The sequence below is a fragment of the Aythya fuligula genome, chromosome 17 (assembly GCF_009819795.1).
Source record: "Aythya fuligula isolate bAytFul2 chromosome 17, bAytFul2.pri, whole genome shotgun sequence".
Lineage (NCBI taxonomy): Eukaryota > Metazoa > Chordata > Aves > Anseriformes > Anatidae > Aythya > Aythya fuligula.
In genome coordinates this window covers 5,423,925-5,447,010 of record NC_045575.1, presented here as the reverse complement: position 1 = coordinate 5,447,010, position 23,086 = coordinate 5,423,925, and the positions used below count along the sequence as shown (strand labels likewise).

The 23,086-nt window shown below is 46.1% G+C and overlaps 1 protein-coding gene across 4 annotated transcripts in view; it reads left to right on the top strand.

The window, feature by feature from the left end:
- The first annotated feature begins 5,639 nt into the window (after window positions 1–5,639).
- MTMR3 (myotubularin related protein 3) overlaps window positions 5,640–23,086 on the top strand; it is a 76,936-nt gene continuing 59,489 nt past the window's right edge. For 2 of the 4 annotated variants that reach the window (XM_032198799.1, XM_032198795.1), the window contains exons 1-2: window positions 5,640–5,760; window positions 6,266–6,309. The gene's annotated coding sequence lies outside the window, so the exon portion shown is untranslated. Of the gene's footprint in view, window positions 5,761–6,265; window positions 6,310–15,008; window positions 15,115–23,086 lie in introns of all 4 variants that reach the window. The other 2 variants (XM_032198797.1, XM_032198798.1) reach the window with 2 other exon arrangements.

Genomic DNA, 23,086 nt, shown 5'->3' with positions numbered 1-23,086 from the left:
TCTTCTGATCAACTCCTTAGCCCTTTTTTGCCCCGTGTTTTTCTTTTGTATGATGGGATAATTACTAACTTTAGAAGGAAGGATCTTTAGTGTGCTCATTAAGAAAAATATATATGCTTTATTATTAAAAGCATGTCAGGCTGCATTGTTGTAGCAACTTAACATGACACAGCTGAAAGTTGTCAGTTAAGTTTACAAGTAGGCACGTTCTGTATAAAATATTTTGAACATTTTACTTACTTTTAGCTTGCTTGGCAAGTGATATGGACCTTAAGAATCTTTGTCTTTTAAGAATGAGAAAATAATGCAAGCAGATGTAAGAGAAGACTTCCAAACATTCTGCCTACACTGCTGTATCTTCAATATTGGTGTCCTCAGCTTTTACTTCCAGGGACAGAAATGCCTTGCACAAACACAGAGTCATTTGTCATCTGCAGAGGAATGCTCTGTGCTTGCAAACCCAAGCAGAACTAGTATGTTCAGTGCAAATTCTATACTCGAGTGCTGTCCGTCATTTCACAGACGGGCGCAGTATGTCTTCAGCTGATCTGCTGGACAAATCTGGGTTCTCAGGAGTCAACTAGTTCGCACATCAGTGCTGAGCCAGGCTCGGACTGCTGTGCTCCTACCTGGAAACACTGTCCCCAAGGCTGTTTTCAGTATTTGCTCAAAAGTGCTGTAGCTGTTCCACTGGAGCTGAAGTTCTTGGAGTGCCCCCAGACTTCATCTTTGGTTAGTCCTTTGATAATCCTCTTGGTGAGCAGCCTTCGCCAAGACAACTTCTTCATGCTATGTTCCCTTCATCAAAGTGTCACTAGTAGTACCTCCTGTTAACACAGTGATGTTATGAGCCAAAAAATCTTAAGACTGTCGAAAATGTTCCAACAAAAAAATATATATACATATACACATATGTAATAAAAATCTCATTATTTTCAAACGATTCATCCACCTTTCAAAGGGATCAGTCATTCAGAGCATCCATGTTTCAAGTCCCATCTGGTGCCTCTTGGCTGGCAGATTTTAATCAGGGGAGCCTCACACCACGCTGCCCCTGTTGTCCTCAGCGCCCACTGTTTGGATTAAATGAACAATGAAATAGCTGCATGGTGGAAGTGGAAAGAATGGAAGCACCTGCACAAAGAGGAGCACAGTATGAAAACAAGGGGCAGAGACATGTTTGAGCACAGCATTCTGTTCGGGCATTGGTTAAAAATAACCAAAGGAAAAAGGGAACCAGAGAGCAAAAGGAGTAAAATGTCATGGTGAAGAATGGAAAAAACAGGAGAGAGAGGATGGAGAGAGCTGCTTTTGGATAGAAAGCTGGCTGAATGAGCCGGTTTGGAGTCCTGAAGCTACCCCGTGTTTCATGATCCTCCTGTTCTTATGGGATCAGGACTTGTTTTGTTTTGTTGAAGCAATATCTGACCTTACCATCAGTTTTTCATCATAACAGAAACAACCCACAAAGTCTGAGTTTGGCTGTTTGGATCACAAGAATAAAGTGTATTAAAGGTTACTTGACAGTAACAGGAGCAGGAAAGTGCCTAGAACAAGTATGTTTTTGCCACTGCCACTGTGCCGGGTGCAGAATACATGATAGGCAAAGGAACCAGCAGCCATGGGAAGATGATCGGAGGGACTGGGATGGGATGATCCAGAACAGGGTGCTGACAGCCTGCACCCTGACCACATGTAGATTTTAAATGTGCCCTTACCAAATACAGCCAATAACTGACATGACATTTGGGTTGTGACTGCACCCCAAAGAGTATCTTTGCACATCAGGTATCCCTTTTCTCTTCCTCAGAGGCCAACTAGTATCTCGGTGACTGTGTCTCAAACACCAAGAGATGTCTGGAAAGGACTTTTTGTGCCCGAGGTTCAGTTCTCAGCTGTCGGTGGCAACTGCATCAAGGTAAGGCAGCTCTGGAAGGGAGATCCAGAGCCTCTGGACTTGAGCTGTTGGAAGCTCCGACGTTCTCATGTTTCAGCCCAGACTCTTCATGGCCACCGGATACTTGTTTGCTCTTACGCTCACATCACCCTTGCTCTTAAGGGAGATGTGTTTACTTCTGTGTTTACTCCCTGAAGTTTCATAGAGAGTGACTGTATCCCTTCTCAGCATTCATTTTTTTTTTGGCTAAAGAAATTATGTCAAAATCTTTACATAAGAAAAACTCTGGATTACCCCGTAATTATCCTCCAGTCACATTTTAAGCTCGTCTCCCTTGATTGAAAGTGACCAGAGCTGCACGCATAGTTCCAGAGAAGGCTGCAGCAGAGCTTTGTATAATGGTACTAACATTTTCCCCTTCTCCTGGAAATATCTCAGTTGATACATGCTTTTTGTCAGAGCTGCTTCCTATTGGGAGTTCTCAGTCATCTTGAGATCAACAAATACACCCAGATTTTTCTCTTCTTCTGTCATTTCCAACTGATGAGCTCCCAGCTCACAGCAGAGATTCTTGTTCGCAATTCCCAAGTGCATGACCTTGTACTTTCCACTATTAAATTTCATCCCATTTCTAATGTGCCAGCACTCAATGTTATCCAACTTGTCCGGCAATACAGATATTCCCTCCGTACTGCAGCTGCCTCCCAACTTTGTGCCATCAGCAAATGCTGTCAGCTCGCTCCTACCTTTTGTTCCAAAACCTGCCTGGAAAATATCGCGCAAGATGAAAAGACTGTAAGAAAAGGTTTGCTGGGTCAGCCTGATGGTCCCTGCCGTACAGCACTCCATCTCTGAGAGGCAATCAGAGCTGGGCACAGGAGTCCAGCCACTCATTGGCAATTCACTCATGAATTTATTTAATGCATTTTTGAGCCTGCTGACAGTCTCACTCCAAATCATTTCTTAAAGAGCACAGCTCCACCTTCTCAGTCTACTTTTCTCCCCAAACTATTGTCATCTCTGTCACTAATTTCTTATCTATGGAATAGCTCCCCAGATAAACAATTGACCATGAGGCGTTGTATCTGATACCTTATTAAATCCAGCTAGATCACATCTATTGCCTATCCATTGCCTAGAAAACAGTTATCAAAGAAAGGTGTCAGTTTAATATTATCTATCTTCAGTACAGATACATTGCATTTTACTTTGTTTACCACTTACATGTCTATCCCCAACTACTTTTTTCCTTTACATTCATTTTAAAGCTTCTAATGTTCCTGAGATCAGACAAACAGGTGTGTAATGACTGAATTGTTTTTCCTCCTCCTGGTTAAGAACAGATAGTGCTTTGGTGGCTCCTCAGTAAGTCATTACCACTCTGACAAATTGAAAACTTTGTACAGATGAGTGAGGATATGTTCCAGGTTTGTCAGAACTATAGGCTTGGGAACACCTTGTTCCCTGAGCTGCATGTCAGGTTCCCATGGGCCTCGCTCTCCCTTTGGGTACAGAAACTTTTACTTCCATAAAGTAATTCTCTTTAGCTATCATTGTTCGCCCCAGTTGTCATAGAAAATAGTGGCAAAAGTCATTTAACATGGGGCCATACCGAGTATTTATTAAAAAATAAATTGGAACACAATAACTGGAGATAGTCAGAGCACAAGATGTAGACACTCTGCCTGCAATCTGTTTAAGCATATTGGTAGAGATAACACCAAAGAAGACAATTTGTGTCACTGAAATAAGCAACTGGAAGCTTTTTCTCAGTCCTTGCTATCACAGTGATGGCACTCCAGCTTGTTCTCTCTCTTTAAAAAACAGAAGGAGCAACCAGCAGGTTATGCTGTATGGAAGCCCTGGGTCTCCAGGATTCAGTTTCCTGAAGTAGGTCACATTTGATCTCCTTCCAGGCATGCTGCAGAAGCAAACAATTAACAAGGAGTTTTCAAAATTCACATTCTGCTCCCTAATGCTGTCAACACATGTCCTTTTGAAATACAGCTATACTGGCAGAACTTTTTTTTTCATTGCTTTTGGGTATAAACAGGCCAGGAATCCTGTTTTTCCCTTCAGTTACCTGTATTTCTTCCAAAGTTCCTCTGAAGGTACATATTGACTTTTAGATCACATTTGCATTCAGATGATGGTTTGTTGTTGGAAAAAATCCCTTCAGAGGGGCTCATTAATTTCCTTTCAAATGTTTACTGTCCCCAACCAAGGGAACTAAACTAGAAAACAACTCACCGTGTGGCTTATATCTGAGTTTAAAGACACTGGGATCCTGTATTTTGTATTGTTCTCTTCAAACATTAATGCCATTTCCAGCTTAAATATGACTTAATGACAGACTGAAGTCCATCTGTTACAATGACTAGCCTTGGACTCAGAGGGAGAGTCCTGTGGATAATTTAGGAGTACATTTTATAGCTACTTGCAAGCAAGTATTTCATTTCAGATCAAGGCAACCATGAGCAGGTGGAACTATCTCTCAGAAGTACAACCTGACCTACATACTGTATTGTAAATTAAAGATATGTATAAAAATAAAGCATTAACGATCCACCACATTTGCAACAAGACCCAGATACGACTTTTGCAGCTGAAAAGGCGCTCCCCTGTACAAGGCTTCATTTTGGAAGCTGCGATGCTTCCTGCTGACCCTTCCCTGCTATCTGCGCTCTGACAGGGTGGCTGCTCGCCTCTCAAGCTCTGTGGTGCCCTTCTGCTGCTTAGCACTCTTATCCCTTTTGCTTTATCGCTTTTCTCCCAACTTCCATGTATTTTTTGGCTCCTGCAGCTCTTGTTGGCTCCCTGCTCTCCATTACCTCATGCCGTAGGAGCTGCAGGCTGCTCGGGGTGGCTTGGACAGCGCATCTACCCATGGCAAGGGGCCACACATGTCCCTGCAGCTGAGCTGAATGTCACAGAAGCAAAGGCAGGCATCGACCTGTGTTTTAGAGTGGCGTTTAGCCAGGTTTGCTGTTTCTCCTAAGGTTTTAGGCGAGCTCCTGAGAAAGGCCCTGCTCTTGCGGGCTGACCCAGGCTCAGAGAACCCCCCAGCCTCACACCTCGGCCACCACATCACCTCATCGGGGCTGTTGAGGACAGATGGGGCTGGCTGTGCCTAGCGAAACACTGTGAGGAAAGGATGAGCCTCCATACACACATGGAGAGGAAGGGGTGAGCATCTCCCTATAGACGCACCGCGAGGGAGACCTTATTGCTCTCTGCAGCTACCTGAAGGGAAGCGGTGGGGAGCTGGGGGTCGGCCTCTTCTCACAGATAACTAGTGATAGGACTAGAGGGAATGGCCTCAAGCTGTGCCAGGGGAGGTTTAGGTTGGAAATGAGGAGACATTTCTGTCAGAAAGAGAAATCGGGCGTTGGGATGGGTTGCCCAGGGAGGTGGTCACTGTCTGTGGGGGTGTTTAAGGCAAGGTTGGACGTGGTGCTTGGGGACACGGCTTAGTGGGTGACAGTGGCGGTAGGGGATGGTTGGACCAAACGATCTCAGCGCCCTTTTCCCACATTAACAATTCCAAAACTCCACAATTCAACAAAAAAAAAACTCACCCCCCCAAAAAAAAAAAACAAAACACCGGCTCCCCTCACGGAGCAGCGGGAGCCCCTCCCCTTGGGGGTCGGGCTGGGCGGGGAGGGGGGGGGAGGCGGTGGCGGCTGCGCGCTCCCGCTGCCGGCCCGCCCCGCCCCGCCCCGCCGTGCCCGCGCCTCGCGGCCGCCATGTTGTTGTGGCGGTGAGGGGAGGCGGCGGCGGCAGCCGGAGCCCAGCGAGCCGGGCCCAGGCAGGCGGCCGAGCCCCGGGGACCGGCCCCGCGCCATGCCCGGCTCTGCCCCGCGGTAAGGAACCGCCGGGAGCCTCCCAGGGCTCGGTTCGGGGGGCGGGAGGAGGGTTGGGGCCTGGCGGGGGGGAGGCCGGGCGGGAGGCTGGGGGTTGAGGCCTGGTCAGGCACGCCCCCCGGCCTCCGCCTCAGCCTCCTGCTCCTTCCTCCTCTTCCTCCCCTTTCTCCTCTTCCTCCTTTTCCTCCTCGGGGGGCTCGGGCTGGCGGAGGGGTGGTGGATCCCGCCTGGCCCCGCCGTGTGGGCCTCACCGGCTGCGGCCGCCGCCTCCACGGCCCTGTCGCCGCGGCTCCCTCCCGGCCTCCTTCCCCCTTCACCTCCCTCGCTGCCCGCCGAGGCCTCGCCCCTGTGTTGTTTCTCCTGCCGCCTCCCTCAGTGTGCTGGGGGCCGAAATTCTTGTGTTTCTCCCTCCTCCCGCGGTGGCAGGACCCGGTGCGGCTTTGGGTGCTCGTCTGTGGGGTGTGGGGGCTCTAACCGTGCCTCTTCCCCGTCTTCTTCTCAACAGCTCTGTTCTGTTGGTGGGAGCCGAGCAGATGTTGCCCTTCTCTGGTAAGTGGTGGTTTTGCGCTGCCCCCCTGGCCCCAGGTGTGAGGTCTTGGTGTTTTGTTTAAGTGGAGCTTCAGCTTTTGCGTGTAGTTGTTCCCTTTTCTGTCCTTTTGTCTAGGGAATGTTGATTTATCAACAGGTGAACTCTTGTGTTCCCTCACATCTCTCTGTATGGGAAACTGATTCCCTTGTTGTGCACACCCCCTTCACTGGGAGAAGAGTGGTTATGAGCTCGTAACTCCTGCGGACTTTACCTATGAGAACTGCTTTTTTCCTGTCTGAGTCCCCCACCTGTATGTTTTCTTGTGCCATGAGCCCACACAATCACGTGCAACAAGGGCTTCTTTTAGAGGAAGAGGGCTTGGCTGGGAGATCACATAAAGTAGTGCTGAGCGTAGAGGTACAGTGAAAATAAAGGGATACCTGAAATTCCTAGGTTAGTTTGTCGGGAAGGGGCGGTAGTGTGGCTGAAGGAACTGTGGCAGGCTTTCTGCAATACCTGTCATGCTCGAAGCTTTAGATAGAGGGCTGAGGTGCTTCTTGCCTGGTCCTAAAGAAAGGCTCCTAGTATTTGAAAATCTTTTGGTGGCAGAGAAGGGGAGCTCACATGAAGGAGCGCTTGCAGATAACTTGAAAGGAGGAGCCTTGACATCTGATACACACATCGCTTCGGCTGTGGTTTTAGAGGATAGAAAAAATGGTTTCTTTCATAGTACAGGAAATACTGTGGACTGCAAGTGTTGAAATTTTCTGCAGATAAGTACAGGCGGGGCACAGGATTCTGAAATGCTTCACCGAGAAGTTTGGGTGCCTGTTATGGAGTTTGGGGAGGGGCAAACGTGCGGAAACAGCAACACTGAGCAGTGGTGGCTTTTGGCAATAACTCCAAAAGGTTGGTAATAACTCCAAAAGGTGCTTGTTGTACTTCGGATTATAGGCTTCCAGGAGTGATACGTTCAGTCAAGCTGGTTCTCTGGCTTGCAGTGCAATTCAGGATATTGCTAATGTCCGTTGCTGTTAGCTGTCTGCACTAGAAATCAGTAAAATGTTAGCCAGCTTCAGCAATAATGTGCAACCTACAGATGATCCCTGTGGGTGGAATAGTCCATCTTGATAAGCTCTTGTTTTCTCACCAAAATGGCCATCTGCAGCTGAACGAGATGCAAGCGCAGTGTGCCCGAGCTTCTGCAGGCAGAGGATACAGTCCTTTATCTTCGATCTTGTTCCACCTACATGCCACCCAGGGAGGTGGAGAGAAATATGTTGTCAGCCCTTCAGGAGTAGGAGGACTGAGCAGCGCTCTGCTGGCAGTTAGTTTGTACACGCGGAGTAACGTAAGGAGAAGGGTGGCGTTAGGCTGCTGGAGCGATGGGATGAGCCTGACAAGGCTGCTGGAGCTAGGGAGAAGGAATTGTCACTGCGGAGTGAACGGGAGCTGGATGCCAGAGGCCGACCTCTTCTGCTTGGCAGCGGTGGTGTCTCTGAGCACGTGCCCGCAGGTGGTACAACAGCGCCCAGCGAGTGTTGTGAACCAGAGCAAAAATCCCAGGTACTGGAATGTGCCTTTGTTTCAGAGTTGCTTTCGTTGGCTGAATCAACTGATGTGACTTGTAAATGGTTCTTTCGGAATAAACTCTCCAGCACGGAATTTTCTAACCCTGTTCTGTGCTGGGATGGGTGACTGCTCTGCCTTCGGCTCTAGCTAGAGTGGCTGCTGGTGTAAAGGATCTCGTATGGGTTCTACATCTCCAGGAGAAGAGCTTCCTGACTTTCAATTCCACCCCTTCTGTGCTTGTTGGTGCCATAACTTTCCAATGCTTTTAAGAAAGCTTTGGGAAAATGGCTAGTGCTCAAATAACGCTGTAATTCTTGTAATGAACCACATTTTAAGACAGTTATTCATTTATCTTTGTGAAGTTTGAAGATTAAAGGGTGATTGCGTGGCTTGTATGACAGATTTAAAAGCGAAGTTCATGCTGGTTTAGGAATTGAAATACTGACTTCATAAGGCTTGCTCTGCCCAGTGGAGATCTGAAGACCTCAACTTGTGATGTGTCGTAACTTCTACCTTGGGCGCATTAATCCTGAGCGGGGCAGGATTGCTGTAGCTGGATGGGTGTATGGACGTGCACATGTGACAATTTCTTGCCTGCTACTTGTGGGATGGGCAAAAATCACAGACTGTGGCATCCGTTGGTGCTGACTTCTTACTCAGAATGTGGCTGGGAATGGAAACAGCCGAGACTTTCTCAACTCTCCACCCCAGAGGCAGGGGACGCCAGCTGACAGAATGTGCTGGTTATTGTGATTCTAGGAGGTAAGAGAGTGCAGCGTTATTGTAGAAAGCAGTGGTACTGTTACCTTTGCTAAGTGCAGCGGGGTTGTGTCTGTGATGGGAGCTGGAGGTGCTTTGGTCGCCTTCAGGAAGCAGCAGTGTGTGCCTGGAAGGGAAGTGTTGGAGCTGCAGCTCTGCACCATGCAACGTGAGCCAGGGAAGAAGAGCAAAGGCTTTCTGGAATGTTAATTGGAATAGGTAAGTTGTTTCTGGAGTCATCGTCCATGAAAAATAACTGTTTTTACGGGATTAACTCAAAATAGAGTTGCTGATACCTAGCATTGGTTTGTCATCTGGAATACCTCTGACTGAGAGCTGTAATCTAAGGTGTAGAAGGAGCAGTTGGGTTGTGTCTGGTTGCTGGTTCAGCTGCTAGCTGGAAATGTGCTCTGCAGGTCTCGCAGGAGGATGCTGGCTTCCTGCAGGCGTTGCTCCCGATGGGTGTTAATGCTGCACACGGCTGCAACAACGTAGGCTTGGCATGATTCAAAGTTTAAGACCTGTGTGTGCATGACTGGGGTGTGCTTAAGGGGAATAACTAAGAATAAGATGTTGTACCAGTGGTCCTGTAGCTGGGGGAGCCCTTCCCAGCTCTGATCAGAAGCAGCAGCCTTGGAACAGGACTGCCCAAATGGGGCCTTTGTGCCCAGCCTTGGGGCAGCTGGGTTTGGGGAGGCTGGAAGATGGGCAGCCCTTAGCCATAATGCAGCTAAACTTGTACAAGCTGCGCTGCTCAAGTGTTACCGTGCCTCCAAATTGAACGTTTTGAGCAAATTTTGAGTAATTTTTGACTTTGGTTCTCTATCAAGTTGGCTCAGGAGGAGCAGGGCAGTGGCCAACACCAGGGCTTGGAGCAGTCAGGGGTCTTGTGCAGCATTGGGCCTGGTCCTAGCTACGAGCCCTGAGCCTGGCCTGGAAAACGGTCCTGGCAGCTGCAGAATTGGCTTGAAGCAGGAACAAAATTAGAAACTTGGTGCGAGCACTGCTCTCCGTTGGAAGAGCTGGGTGTTTGAAGGGCAGCTGGAACAGCCTGTTGCCCTGACCGCTGCCTTCCTTACAGCGAGGGCTGGTTCAGGGCACGTTCGAGTGCTTGATTTCAGGAGATCAACAGCCAAGATGCCTCTGAATTCCAGAACGTGGCCTGGAGGATGGTGCATTTGTGCTCTGATAACTGAATTTGATTTCTTTTTTCCCCTTGTCCTCCTTCCTGTTGTTCCTGTTGACCTCAGACTGTTCTGTGCTCACCTGTTTGCTTCTCGGGCCAATTACTCCTGCGCTCTCTGCAGAGTGACAGTTTCCGTAGGGTTGGGCAGGGTTTCTGCACAGCATCTCCTCTCACGTGGTGGCTGCTACCAGCTCCTGGGGAGAAGTTGAAGCCTCCAGTGTGAGGAGAGCTCAACAGCTCTTCTGCTTTGAGGGCAAGCACGTGAATGTCAGAAGTCTCTGAGTACTCTCCTCTTTGTCTTCCCATGGCTGAGCTTTAAAATCAGATGCTGTGGTTGTGTTTTTAACCTGGTTACAGGACGTATCCACTTAAACGTCCTCTTCCTGCTGGGTTAGGTCCGTGAGAAGATCCTGTTGGATCCTGCGAGGCCAGAGCAGGGCTTGGGTGCTTGGTGTCTTGACTGGGATTGTTTTGCAGCTGCACACATCCGCAGCTGGAGGCACGTCCTAAACTCAAGGCTGAGCATATTCGGGGAACGTTGGATACCTTGATTTTTTTTGGATTGCTTTAATTTCAGAACTGGAGTTACTCTTTTCTGGTGCTGTCTCTAGCAGATGTGCAAGGTCCACCCAATCAGGTCCTACTTTCTTTAGCCATTACTGGGGAAAGAATTGGAAAAGATACTTTTAACTTCAGTGTCAGCTTCCTACTTCTCAAGGAAGCAACATTGTCAAAGTAACCTGCTGCTGATGTCCTATTTTCCCATGCTATGAGCACAGTATCTGCTTGGCTAAGACTCCTAGGGAAAACTCTCTTGTTTGTAGTCTTTCTTAGCCTGTTTTATGAGCGTGGAAAGGTTTTCCTTCAGGAAGACTAGTGGAAAGCTGTACATCAGGGTTTGGCTGAGATTCCTGAAAACAAAATAGCTTGAAATAGAGATCTCTAGCTGAGGTGCCTGTCTGTAGGATGAAGTGTCTTGTGTGTATGAGTCTAAATCATTTCTTTAAGTGTTTCTGCCTGTTCTGGTGCAGTACGAGGTTAGTTCCTAGAACACAGTCAGTATGGGGGGAGGTAATGCACTTCAGGTTGAATTTGTGGAGGAAGACTGTTGCATTGCCATAATTAAGCCTTTGTAGCTTTCCTTTCTGATCCCAGAGGCGTGTGCCCTGGTGCACTACAGAATGGCACTACAGAAATGCTGTTAGCACTGTTTTCTGTTGCCCTTCTGGGGGCCTCATTTGCTTCTCCTGCTTTGGGAGTAGAAACTAGGGCTATATTCAAAGCATTAATTCTGTAGCACTACCTGAGAGAACGGAGCTTCAGGAAGAAATAAAAATAGTTTCTCTTTGCCTGTGCATTTAAGAGAAGGTTTTCACTCAGACTCGACAGAACAGAACTTTTCTCTGGTGCTGCTTTCTGTCCTGGAAGTGCCTGGGGGAAGCTGCTCGGTGCTGCCTGCATGAGAGGACAGAAATGCCTGTCTGCTGCGAAGCACAGCTGGAAATGGAGTCTGAAGACGAGATACATTTGGCTGGCTTTCCGAACTGCTTTCAGGTGATGGAGCAGAAGACAGGACTCCCTCCTGTGAGCAGTGCTTTAGGTAGAGGCCATGTGAGTTTTAAGCCTTCCAGTCCTTCGAGTGTGACTCCTGTTTCAGTCCAATTTGATGGTTCTGTGCAAGTACACTTATTTTTGTGTGTGTGTTGGTACAGCTGCTGGCAGGGTTTCAGAAAATAGGTGGAAAACCTGCTCTTCCCTTGAGTCTTCATGTCCTGTAGGGTTTGGATCCTGATAAGACGAGGGCAGACTACTAGATTTCCGATTTCATTAAGTTAAAAATGTAGCTGAAAGTATTGGAAGGGGGGTGTGTGAAACTGGAGGTGGAATTGAAGAAGTGGTAGCACAAAGAAGGAGCAGCCTGAGGTCAGAGACACTGTGCTTGTGCCTACCGTGCCTGCGGGGTCTCAGTGTCTCACCATCCCACAGCAGACGTTACGTGGGTGAGTCTGGTCGGTGCTTCTGGGGGGAAGCCCAGGTTTTGGTGTGGAGCAGCTCCCAGAAGGGTCCTGGGGCAGCATTGGTCTGCTGTGATGGGATGCTGTCAAGGTGAGTATTAGCAGCTCCTAGAAGTGGTTGTGGCAAGGTTTGAAATTGGGAAGTGTTTCCTTGGCATTTCCTATCTGGTTTTTAGACAGGAGCCCAGCAGCCTGACTCCTTGTCTTCTCTGCAAGCAGATCACGAAAGGGAGTGAGCTTGTTGCTGTGGCTGGCTGATTTCATCTCTGTGTAGCCATAATTGACCTAAATGTGTACCTGGGAAAGCTCTACTTACCGCGTTGCTATCTGCAAGCAGGTAATTGCTATCATTGAAACTAAAAGCGGAGATAAAATGAGGTGCTGTGAAGTTCTGTCACCCCTAATTACACCGTGTGTGTCCCTGATAGGATGCTTGCTTCGAGACCTCTCCAGACCCAGTTCTGGGCCTGTTGAGCTGAACTCTCTTTGGGTTTTCTTCTCTCCCATCTTTGCGTGGTCTCTGATTTTCAGAATTGCTGTTACCAGAGCTCCCTTCAACTGTTCCGTGGGTTCTGTAAGTTCGGGCTCTTAAAATATTTGTCTGTGTACTGACAAAGAACCGATGATCAAAAGGGGAAGCTACAAGATCAAAGCTCACCTGCGTATCCCGGAGGCAGATTTGCTTGTAAATTAATGAGAGGACATTGCTCCAGCCCTCCTGTAGTCAGTTTGCTGTGGTTTGAATAGAGCAGGAACACTTCTCTGAGTCCTGTGAGCTGACAGCTTTGCTTTTATTCTGTTTGAGTTTATTTACTTTCCTCATCACAGCAGTCGTGGCACTGTTGTGCGGTACCTGCAAGCTCTCCGTGTCTCCAGAGTGTTCGTGGTGCCTGACAGACTGCACCGATCAGTCCAATCCTGCTTCCCTCTTCTGGGGACGTGGCTAGTGGACGGAGGCATTGCTAAACTGATCCAAGAGACCTGCCTGAAGTGCCTGGCCATACTGCGTTCCTGGGTTCTTTTTATTTGCCTTTAAATGGAAGCAGAAAGCAAGTGAAGCCTATTTAATGTAAGCTTGTAGGTTTATTGCCTCTGCCTGCAGACCTTGTTCCCACTGAGCCCTGTGCATGTTTTTCCTGAGTGGATAAACTTTGCATCAAATGAATGACTAATCCTTATCACACAAGTGTTCATCTTTACAATTAAGAGTTCCTGCTCTTTAATTGCACAGTGATTGGACACACTAGTCATGAGTACGTTGGAGAGCTCAAATTCTTCATTTTGTCTCACTGCTGGTAGCAGGAATTTGCTGTGAACGGGGCATTATATTCTGGTTGGATACCCATTATAATTACATTCTCATCTTTGTCTATGTTCAGTGAACCTTTCTTTGAGCAACTTCCAAAAGAACGTACCTTCTCCCACTTTGGGAAAATCTGAATTCTGGGGAAAAAGGGGGAAGATGGGAGCAAGGTCAACATTTTGAGGTCTGCCAGGCTTTCCTTATAGGTTTGGCTAATGGATTATGGTCGAGGCATGGTTGTTTTCTAATGCAGAATACAATAGCTTGCTTGTTTGCTTTTACTTTGGACTGGAATCTCTTAATCCCTTCGGGCTCAAGTGTGAGTATCACATGATTTGGAGGTGTTTGGTTAGTGTGCTTCTGCTGCAGAGCATCGCTGTGCGTAACGGATGAGTAGATCGGGACAGCAGGGAGAAGCAACATGGGAACGTCCAATTTTGGAGACGCATGTTGAAGCTGTTACTGCTTCGTGGGTGTGTGTTCTGGCAGAAATAAGGGCCAGTGGCTGGGCAGTTAGGCTGTTTGCTCTGCAGAGATCAGCTTTCTGCCCTAAAAGTCCTGGCTTGTGGGGAGCGCTCCAGCTTTCGAATATACTGATAGTATCCTCGTACCTCCAGGTGCTCAAACCATGTTTTAGGGGTCTTGGATGGAAACTTCCTTGCAGGAGAGCTAATCCGTGGTCCTTCTTTGAGAGCCTGACTGGGACATTGGAGGATACCTGGCTGAGTGATCGCTCATAAAGGCTCCTTGAAGTAAAAGGATTGGAAATGTTCACAAGTGGCTCATCTCAGACAGGAGCTTCTTATAGAGCTTCAGGACAGTAGCAACACAGCTGGTCACTGCAGTGTTGCTTTTTCTTCACTTCCAGGTTTAGTAGCTGGACCTAAAATGTTTTCCACGTATCTGGAAGTGGAATTTTAGCTTTCTAAATGGTAGAAGTAATGCTGGTACATGGTGAAGTAACTGCCAAACACTGATCTCCAGTGGAAGGACTAGAAGAGATGAGCATATCATTGGGGTTTTCTAGAACTACTCAGTTTGCAGCATTTTAGAGAATTTACTATCCAATGGTGTGATGCTGACCTGAGGATGGAAGCAAACTCCATTGATTTAGAAGATACTGATCTTGACTGTGGGTGCTGCTTTTTGCCAAATTCGGTGCATTAAGCACCAGCTCACTGTTGCTTTGCTCAGAGTAGCTGCGGTAACTGATGGTAGCAGCAGCTGAAGCCTGCTTCTTCCCAAGCTGTATCACTTGGGTTGAAAGAAATGCAAAAATATTCGGGGAGCTCTACTCCTGGTGGTTCTGCTCATCAGGAAAGCAAAAGACCACTTGTCTGGGTGGAGGTGTTGACATGCAAGCTGGTTTAAGAGCTGTCTGGCTTTCAGTTGCTTGGCCCCTCTAAGCCCTCTGCAGTTTTTCTGCCACCTAGGCGCTTCTGTGAGCTCTTGGAAGGCCAGGAGAAGGGACAGGATGGGAATGGCTCAGTAAGTCACTGAGATAAGAGCAATGCCAACCCTGCTGTTAGGAGTGATTCACTGTGGAGTGGGAAGCAACCCTGAAACCTGCCCGATGCGATGCCTACCTGCGGAGGGTGGTTATGCTCGGTGGTGTCACTGCTGGCTGCTGCCTGAAGTGGCTGGGTGTGGGTTCATCTGGAGTGCTTGGCCCATGGAGCCACGGCCAGAGGAAGAAGGGCTTTTGCTTGATTGTATGAGGTTGGTGTAACAGGGACACTGAGCTATGTCTCACTTTCTTGTCTCAAGTCTAGTTCTTGTTAAGCTGTTTGTGTAAGGTACGAGTTCAGGTGCTCCTGGCCTTTGAGGGTCACGCCCAGAGAGCAGTCCTATTAAAACTAATAGTGTTCTTGCATCATTCCTTAGACGGTGAGCTCTCACTCAGCACTAAGGTATGAAGACTTTTCCTCTTGCATAAGAAGACTTGATTTGTTCTGGTTGAGGAAGAAACAGTTTGGCAGCTCACTAAAGGGTAAGTTGTGTGCTGTTGTGCCCTGTAGCTTATTTTTTCTAAGCATTACTATTTCAAGTTACTATCCAGCTTTCTAAACTGTCCTAGTACATCCAACTACCTGATACTAGACCAGTGATTAAGCAGCTGCAGTGATTATCAGGTCAGCTCTTGTTGAATGCAGTCCCTTTACTGCTTCTGGCATACGTCTTGCTTTTAGATGCAACTTGTTTGGCATTCAAATTAGAGACCTAGCAGGGCTAAGCCTAAACTGCCTGAACTTATTTCAGGGGCACCAAAATTACAATGTGGCGTAATTTCTAAATATCTATAGCAGTTCTTGCTTTTCCTAGTTCGAAAATTCAGTAACTTTTCCTAATTCCGAATTTCCTAGTTCCTACAATTCAGAACTCTTCTTAGTTCTAAAATTCAATAGTAATTCCCTAGTAACTAAAATTCAGTTTTTAGTCTAATCAGGAACACATGCTACCATGTTAAACCCAGCAGAACAAGTAATGTGCTAGTTTAAAAAACAAAACAAAACAAAACTTCAATAAACCCTGCAGATTCAGTAATATTTTTTGAGCTAAGTGACTTATCGTAGGCAAGGAGCGATAAGCCACAACATGCCTTGTCAAAAGAAGTCAGTCTCAAATGTAACTCGTATCATGAGAAGAGCAAGAAGGGATTTAATTTTTTTGTGCAAGAATTGCTGTGTTGGAAGTAAGCACATGGGCTGAGGGGAATCTAGTTAAGTTTACGGTTTCAAAAAAGGCATAATGTCAAAAAACTTTCCAAAGATTTGTGTTTAAGCTCTACAATTCTTTTAGTGAATCTTGCCAAGACAGTTAAGAATTTGTAGAGCTAGTGTGAATTTCCAAGCTGGGTGTGGAGCCCAGAATGCTTCTGCAGGTGGAGAGAATGCTCGAGTCTGTTCAGGTAGATTGTCAGCCCCAGTGGTTTTGGTGCTGGAAAGTTGTGGGATTTTTTTTAAGGAGTCTGAAAATGTGGCTGTAAAGTGTGTGTGCTTGTGGTGCAGAGGCACACGGAGCCAGCTGGGTGCTCCACTGCTTGTAGAAGGTTAGCTTTTGAGCTTTCATGAATCAATGAACAGGAAACTTTGAACTGGCGTTCTAGCTCCCATTTCCTAGAACTTCAGGCCTCCTTAGCTGGTTCTGGAAAACTTAGGAGGAAGAACAGGGTCCCTCTGCATGCTTGGTTTTCTTAAGATCTGCGTGGTTATTTGTGGCTCATTAAAATGCAAAAGGTGAAGAATTCCCTAGGCACGATTTAAGGATGGCTTGCTGAGCTGAATGGTGGTAAAACAACTCGGTGCATCATGTTTGCAAAAGAAAACAATCAGAATTGCATTTCTGTGGAAGTGAGTCAAGTTCTGTGATTCTGTTCTCCCCCAGGTGACTTTATGCTAAGTATTGCTGAAAGACCTGACAGGTTCTGCATGTTGAAACAGATACGGTGGATTAAAACTTGTCTGAGGAATCTCCTGCCTATTAGCTGGCTTCTGAGCAGCCGCTTTACCTGTAACCCTTCAAAAATCAATGCTGATGACTGAGATACTTTGATTTTAATAACATCTTAACCAGAATTCTTAGAGTTTAAACAACGCACGGATATTTTTATGGCATGAGAACGTGGAAGAGAAAGTTGTGAATCTTTCTGTGAAGCTGAGAATCCATAATCATGCTGTGAGTGACAGCTCAGCCTCTAAATGGAATTCAGAGCATCTTTGCCATGTTATAAAAAGCTTGTTGCCTGGTGCTGATCTGTTCCTTCAACATAGAGCTTTTTGTAACCTTTAAACTCTGCAAGTATAGAATAGGAATTTATCCTGTTAAAACCTGCATTTGTTTAAAGAGCCACCTCCTATGTATTCACTGATGTCCCACATCTCTAGATTTCAGTCATTTAAATGCCAAGGTGTGTGTCACTCCAAACTTACTAGGTAAGCTTTTTTTTTTTTTAACAAAGAAACCTGAGCTGTAGCAAACAAAACTGTGTCTATTCTGCTAAGCCTTTTTCATTCTTCAGTTTTATTATAGTGTTGAACTCCTGAATTAGTATTTAGGAGCTGAGCTGCAGGTGACTTGTCGGAGAAATTCAGGAGATTCTTCCAAGTAGTTCTTGGATGAGGAGCATCTGACTTCAGCATTATCTTTCAAGTGATGTGTTTTACAGCATTTGATGTCATTTTACAGGTTTTCTGTTTGGGAAGAAAGGGGAAAAGTCCTTACTAGTACCCACTCTGCCAGTTTTGTTTAGATGAGATGCTCTGGTGTGTACTGCGTAAAAGGATCTTAAAAATGAAGCATTGGAAGTAGGTTGAGTGGAAGGGTCCAAAGGCTCCAATTCTGAAGTAAGGATTAAGTGTGATTTGCCTAGATAGGTTTGTCCTACTTACAAACCTTACTGAATTTTGGAATGGGGAAGCAGAATTTTTTTGTGCAAACCAGCACACTTGCATTAGGTCCTTTCTTAGTCTTTTGTGTTAGTTCGTAAAGCTTTCACAGAAATGCTGCTGGTATTCCCACCACCTGCTCAGCCAAGGTAAGCTCGTACGTTCATCACAGCTCACACGTGGCTTTTCTTCCTTCCAGTGTTCTGTCACAAGTGACACAGCCTACTTACAGGGAGATTTTAGGTAGAAACCTGCATCTTAACCTTTTTTTTTCCCAGTTGCTTCAGTCCCATGCATCTTCCGTTTAACGTGCTGTGTTCAGCATGACTGGCCTTACGTACTCAGAGGATTTTTTGATGCAGTGCTTCTAGACAAAGAATGCTGCAAGAAAAGCATTTAACAAGTGCTTCTGCAGTGCTTTATCCTGCCTCTGTAGCAAAAATGGCCTCTATCCTAAAGTGAAATTGCTGGCTTACAGCAGTCTTCCCTGAGTAGAGTGCTGCTAGCATGGTGTCATCAAGGCTGGGTACCAAGCGCAAGGGCTGCTGTGCAGATCATGCAACAGAGCTAAGAATACTGGGTGCCTGAGGGTGCTGGAATGCTGGCTTGAACTTCTGGAGCAGGAAGGCCTTGCTACTGATGGCAAGTTACCCTCAAAAATACAACTTCTGCAGCAGTTCTATGTCTGAGGCAAACTGAGCTTAAAAGCGTCACCTGCAGCACAGGCAGCTCTGAGGGTTTTACGTACCTGTGGCACCACTTGAGCTCTGCTGGAGATTTATGCAGGAAGTGGAAGCAGATGCATTCCTTTGCGGAGCCCTATTTTATTAATTGTTAACTGAAACAGCTGAATTGCTGGGTTTTGGTATTTGTGGTACCGTTTGATATCCTAGCTGATAATGTTGGTGTGTTTTCCACAGATAAGATGTGCTGACTCCTTGTGGGTTGGGGAGCAGTGAGTTACTGGATTTGTAGATGTTAAGATGGCAATGTATGTAATTCAGTCGCTAGAGCTAGTGCGCTGAAACTTCATGCTGGGAAGTTACTGAGTAACTTGGTTTTGGTCACTGAGCTGCACATAATAATGCTGGTGAACTTAGCAAGGTTAAATGAAAAATGTACAAACAACAAATGTCTCTTTTGGAGCCTGTTCCCAGGGGTAACAAAGCCTTCCTTGGTCCTTGTGCAGATACTCACGTGGCTCTGACAAGACTAAGGATTTTGGTATTCCCGTGTAATACCTGTGCAGTTAGGACCTTATCTATTTTGAAGCTTTATTATACCTTACCCGTAAGCGAAGTGGTTACTGGCGAGCTTATTGTAATGCTGAAGGCATGGTTCCCTTCAAACTGCTGGCAAGGGAAATTGAACGTATGCATTGCTGTGTTTGCTCTGGTGTAAGTTACTTCAGAGCATTGGCAGATCCTCCTGTGGGATCGTGTATCAGTTTGAGGGAGAAGCTAGTCTGCTAGCACACTTAATCTATTTTTGATTTGTCAGGATCTCAAAGGTAGAAACAAAAAGCACTTTGTCCTGGCTGAGTCTCGTGAAGACTGACACTTGAATCCCTCTTTCTAGTCATCTATTCAGTTATTTCCTTAGCACGTTATACTCACTGAGTGAAGCTCATTGTTTAGTAGAAGAAAACTAAGATCGGGTCACTTCCATACACAGGCTTTCATCTGTAGGGTGAACATCTCATACTGACAATTTCAGTTCTGTTGGAACAGCTTCAAGTTCAATCTTGTCAGTGGAAGTCAGTGAAACTTCTCTTGCAAGTCTAATAACCCATCTGAGAAAAAAAGTCGTGCTGGGCCGAGCCTTACTGCTGCCTTCCATCAAATCCCATCTGCATCCTCTTCCTGAATTGGGCAAGAGGAGTAGCGTGACTGGGGATACCTCCTGGTGGGTACCACGCAGTAGGGCTGCTCGGCAGGTCATGGAGCTCTTCGGCTGAGCTTTAATGAGCAAACAGCCCCCCTTCACTTTTGGTGACCTCTCTGGAGAATCACGCATGCTTGCTTATACTTAGGAGAGAAGTAATCTCTCAAAATATCTTGGGAATATTGTGTGCAGGTTTTAGTTCTTGCTTTTTGTGTTATCATGCACCTTTCTTGCTCATTGCTAACCCCAACTGTTTAGATACAGTAAGCGGTCTGAGTCTTTACCTTGCTATTTAAGCTTTTTGACAACTTCCTGAAGCTCTAAGCATCAGGGCTTGAAACTTTTGATGCATATTAGAGCTGTGCCAGAATTTCCATGAGCCTTGCAGGTGATCATAATGCATTCAGTCTATCTGTGAGCAGCTGAGCTTGGTTTTCTACTGCTTGCTTTATGCTTTTCAGGCCTCTGTTTGCTTTATCTTAGTTAAGCAATAATAATTGTTAACTCAAAGCATTAAAGTGAGCTATCATATTGGGAGAACAAACCAACCAAATAAGCAGTATTACAACTTCCTGATAATGAAAATTCCAGTAGTGAAATATTTGATTTAATCTTTAAGCTTGGAGAAAATGGAGGTGGTGATAGAAGAGCTGCCTTATAACTGACTCTCACTTTGGCAAAGCTTGATGTGTGTAGGGAGGGTAACAGCTATTTGTTATGTTAATACAGGGAACGTCTGTTGAGCTGCTTGTTCTTTGAGCGTTTGAACATCAAAGAATGTGGTGTCCACTTAAATTCTTTAATTACTGATGCTTCCTCAGCCAGAGTCTGGATGATATTGTCTGCTTCATTCTAGCAATTCTGTCTAGATGTACTTAAGCTCGAAACTGCGGCATTACAAACACTGGAATATTGCTGTCTTCCCTCTGAATCAGACAGTGGAGTCAACCACTTGTCTTTATCCTGAAGAGGGTGTCCAGAGTAGGTAGGAACTGCTCTGTGAGTGATAGTGGGCCTTTTAAAAGGGGGCCAGGTGAGACACAAGCATCTAGCATGGTCTCCAAGGCAGTCTCTGTATACAGCTAATATGAACAGAGCACTAAAGATGCTTCTAGTAAAGCTGGATCTTCTGACTGCAGGTGGCTTTGGCAGTTTTCTTGGCATGAAAACTTGGTTAACAAACATTGCTGTAGAAATAGTATAGGCGCAGCCTCTCAAGATCCAACTGAAGAGCTCTGAGCTTTGACAACTCAGCTTGATGTTCTGTGTAGGAACAGCTCTGACTCCCTGGAGGATGTAAGCACGTGATCAAACAAAGCAGTATCACTGTGCAAGTCAGAATTGCTAAGGCTTCCAGCCTCCCAAGCTAGGGCATCAGTTCTGTCTCATTACTCTCTTACACGCTCAGACCTGTTTCTGAACTTGCTCTGTATTCCTCTGCTTACCTTTAGGCGCTCGTTTCCAGCTCTGTAGGCTGAAGCACAGCTCAGTGCTCTGCTGGTTGGCTGATAGATTTGTGGACGCTGACTGCTGGGTAGGCTGCTCGGGACTGCTGCTGCTTGACAGTAGATCCTGCCTGGAGGTGATTGCCACAAGGCTCACACATGGGTGCTCTTCACACACAGAGATGCTGGCAGAGCTGGGTGTTGAAGCTGTTCCTTACCAGTTCAAAAATTTCTACTGTAATAAAAACTTGCCCCAAAGCCAGCTTTTGATAATGTACCCTACTGATTTTTTTTTCTGTTTTACAGATACTGCTGTGGAATTAGCATTATTTCTTAAATACGGTATTTTAAGCGTTCCACTTTGCAATAATTGCTCATAGAACAATAGTGGGTTTATAGCCTTGGATACCTTTAACAGCATTATGGAAGCTAGCTATCACGTTAACAGAACCATTCTAAATATATTTCAGCATTGCATTCTTGGTGGAGTAATTGTGACGCAAGAACTTGATTCCCGATTATGAATACATCTTCCACATGCACACGTGACAATGACAGAGCAGCACATGCTGGGTTTGGAGATAGGGTTTCTTTCACTATGACTTGGAGTATGGTATGGGTATCCATTGCTTGTGAAGCATTACGTGAGCTCAGCAGCGTGGGGCTGTTCAGAAGTGGCTGCAAGCTACAGCTCATGGGAAAATCTCAGTCCTTCAACAGAGAGTGCATCTTTATTTCTGCAGTCTGTAGGAAAACTATGTGCAGAGCTTGCTTTGGGCTGTTTCATTGAGGGAGGCTTGTCAGGAGGACACACCTGTTGTTGCCAGCTGCATGAGGAGTCCATCTTCTAGTTCTGATTTCCCAGGCTCTCTGTTTTTCCCTCTTATTTAGGTTTTCCACAGCATACTTCTGTGCTAGTTTATTCCTCAACAGTCAAGTGGTTTGAGATTATCTGAAAGACACTGTCCTAGCATAGCTACCTGATCTCACTGAGGGTGGATTTTCATGATTAGGAAATCGGTAAATAGATCTCTAAATGCTGTCTTAAACTGCCTGGCTTACCTGGAAGGACTAGACGGTCTTTTGGTTAGCATTGACAGCATTAGTTGACCTGAAAGTGGAAAGGAACTAGCCTTGAGTGCTGGGAGACACAACTGTCAATGACTGAAGGAGCTGTACCTTGCCTCAGACTTGCCTTAAGTGTCAAGTTTCTGGCAGTGACAGGCTGACTTCAGTACAAGAGACAGGTGGTAGCTTGGAGCAGGGAGAGTTAAAACTCTCCAAAGTTGAAGGTAAGGGAAGAAAATGTGAAGAAATGACAAGCTACACTGATTCCCTACCTGTGCAAGACCTACACATTAAACTTATGCTGACGTGCTGCTAAAAACATCCTCTCATCCTTCTGCCTGCTGTGGAAGCAAAATGGCAGGCTTCAGTTCCTCCCCGTCTGGCTGCTTTAATTCTTCCTAAGGCTGCCATCAGAGTAGCTCTGCTTCATGCTCTGGCAGTCTTGCTTGAACTGTCAGTGCAGTCTGCAAGCCCCTTTCACTATGAATACCGCTGGCGTAGCAGTTGATTGAGCAGTGGAAGCATGAGTAAGTCTCTCACTGGCTGGTTCTCAAGCCTGACATCATAGCCAAGAATTAGATGGCTCTCTTTCACCATGAGGATAATGAAATAATTCCTACTGCGTTATTCATTAACTCACATTTCATTCAGTGGCTCCTAAGAGGATAACAAGTATGTTAGAGGTGAACTTGCACAAGACTTCTGACATCCTTTTGATAAGATAAGGTTAAAGCTGTGGCAGACGAAGTTTAAACATGACGGTGGTGCCTCGCTGAGGCAAGTGGCATGTGGTGTATTACACTCACTGGCTTTAAACCTAATTGGATTGATTGGGCTTAAAGAAAATAGCCTGAATCTGAAGTTGTTTGAGAAATAACTAATGTACAAAGCATTATTTTCTATTAATTTCACATTAATTTCCTTAATATGAGTGGCTGTACAGTAGGGTGATGTTCAACCTAGTTCAATCCAGGTGCTTCAGGGCACGTAGGGGAGCCCAGCAAATAAAGCGGGGGACCTGCAGCAAAGAAAACACGTGCAGAGAAAAAGCGTTGTGGTGAAGGTCAGTCTTGCCTGATACAAGAGTCTGGTAAAGCATGTTGGGTTTTGAGTGTTAACACTAATGTATATTGAGCACGTATAAGATTTGAATACCCTGTAAGTGTCAGTGCTGTGTCTT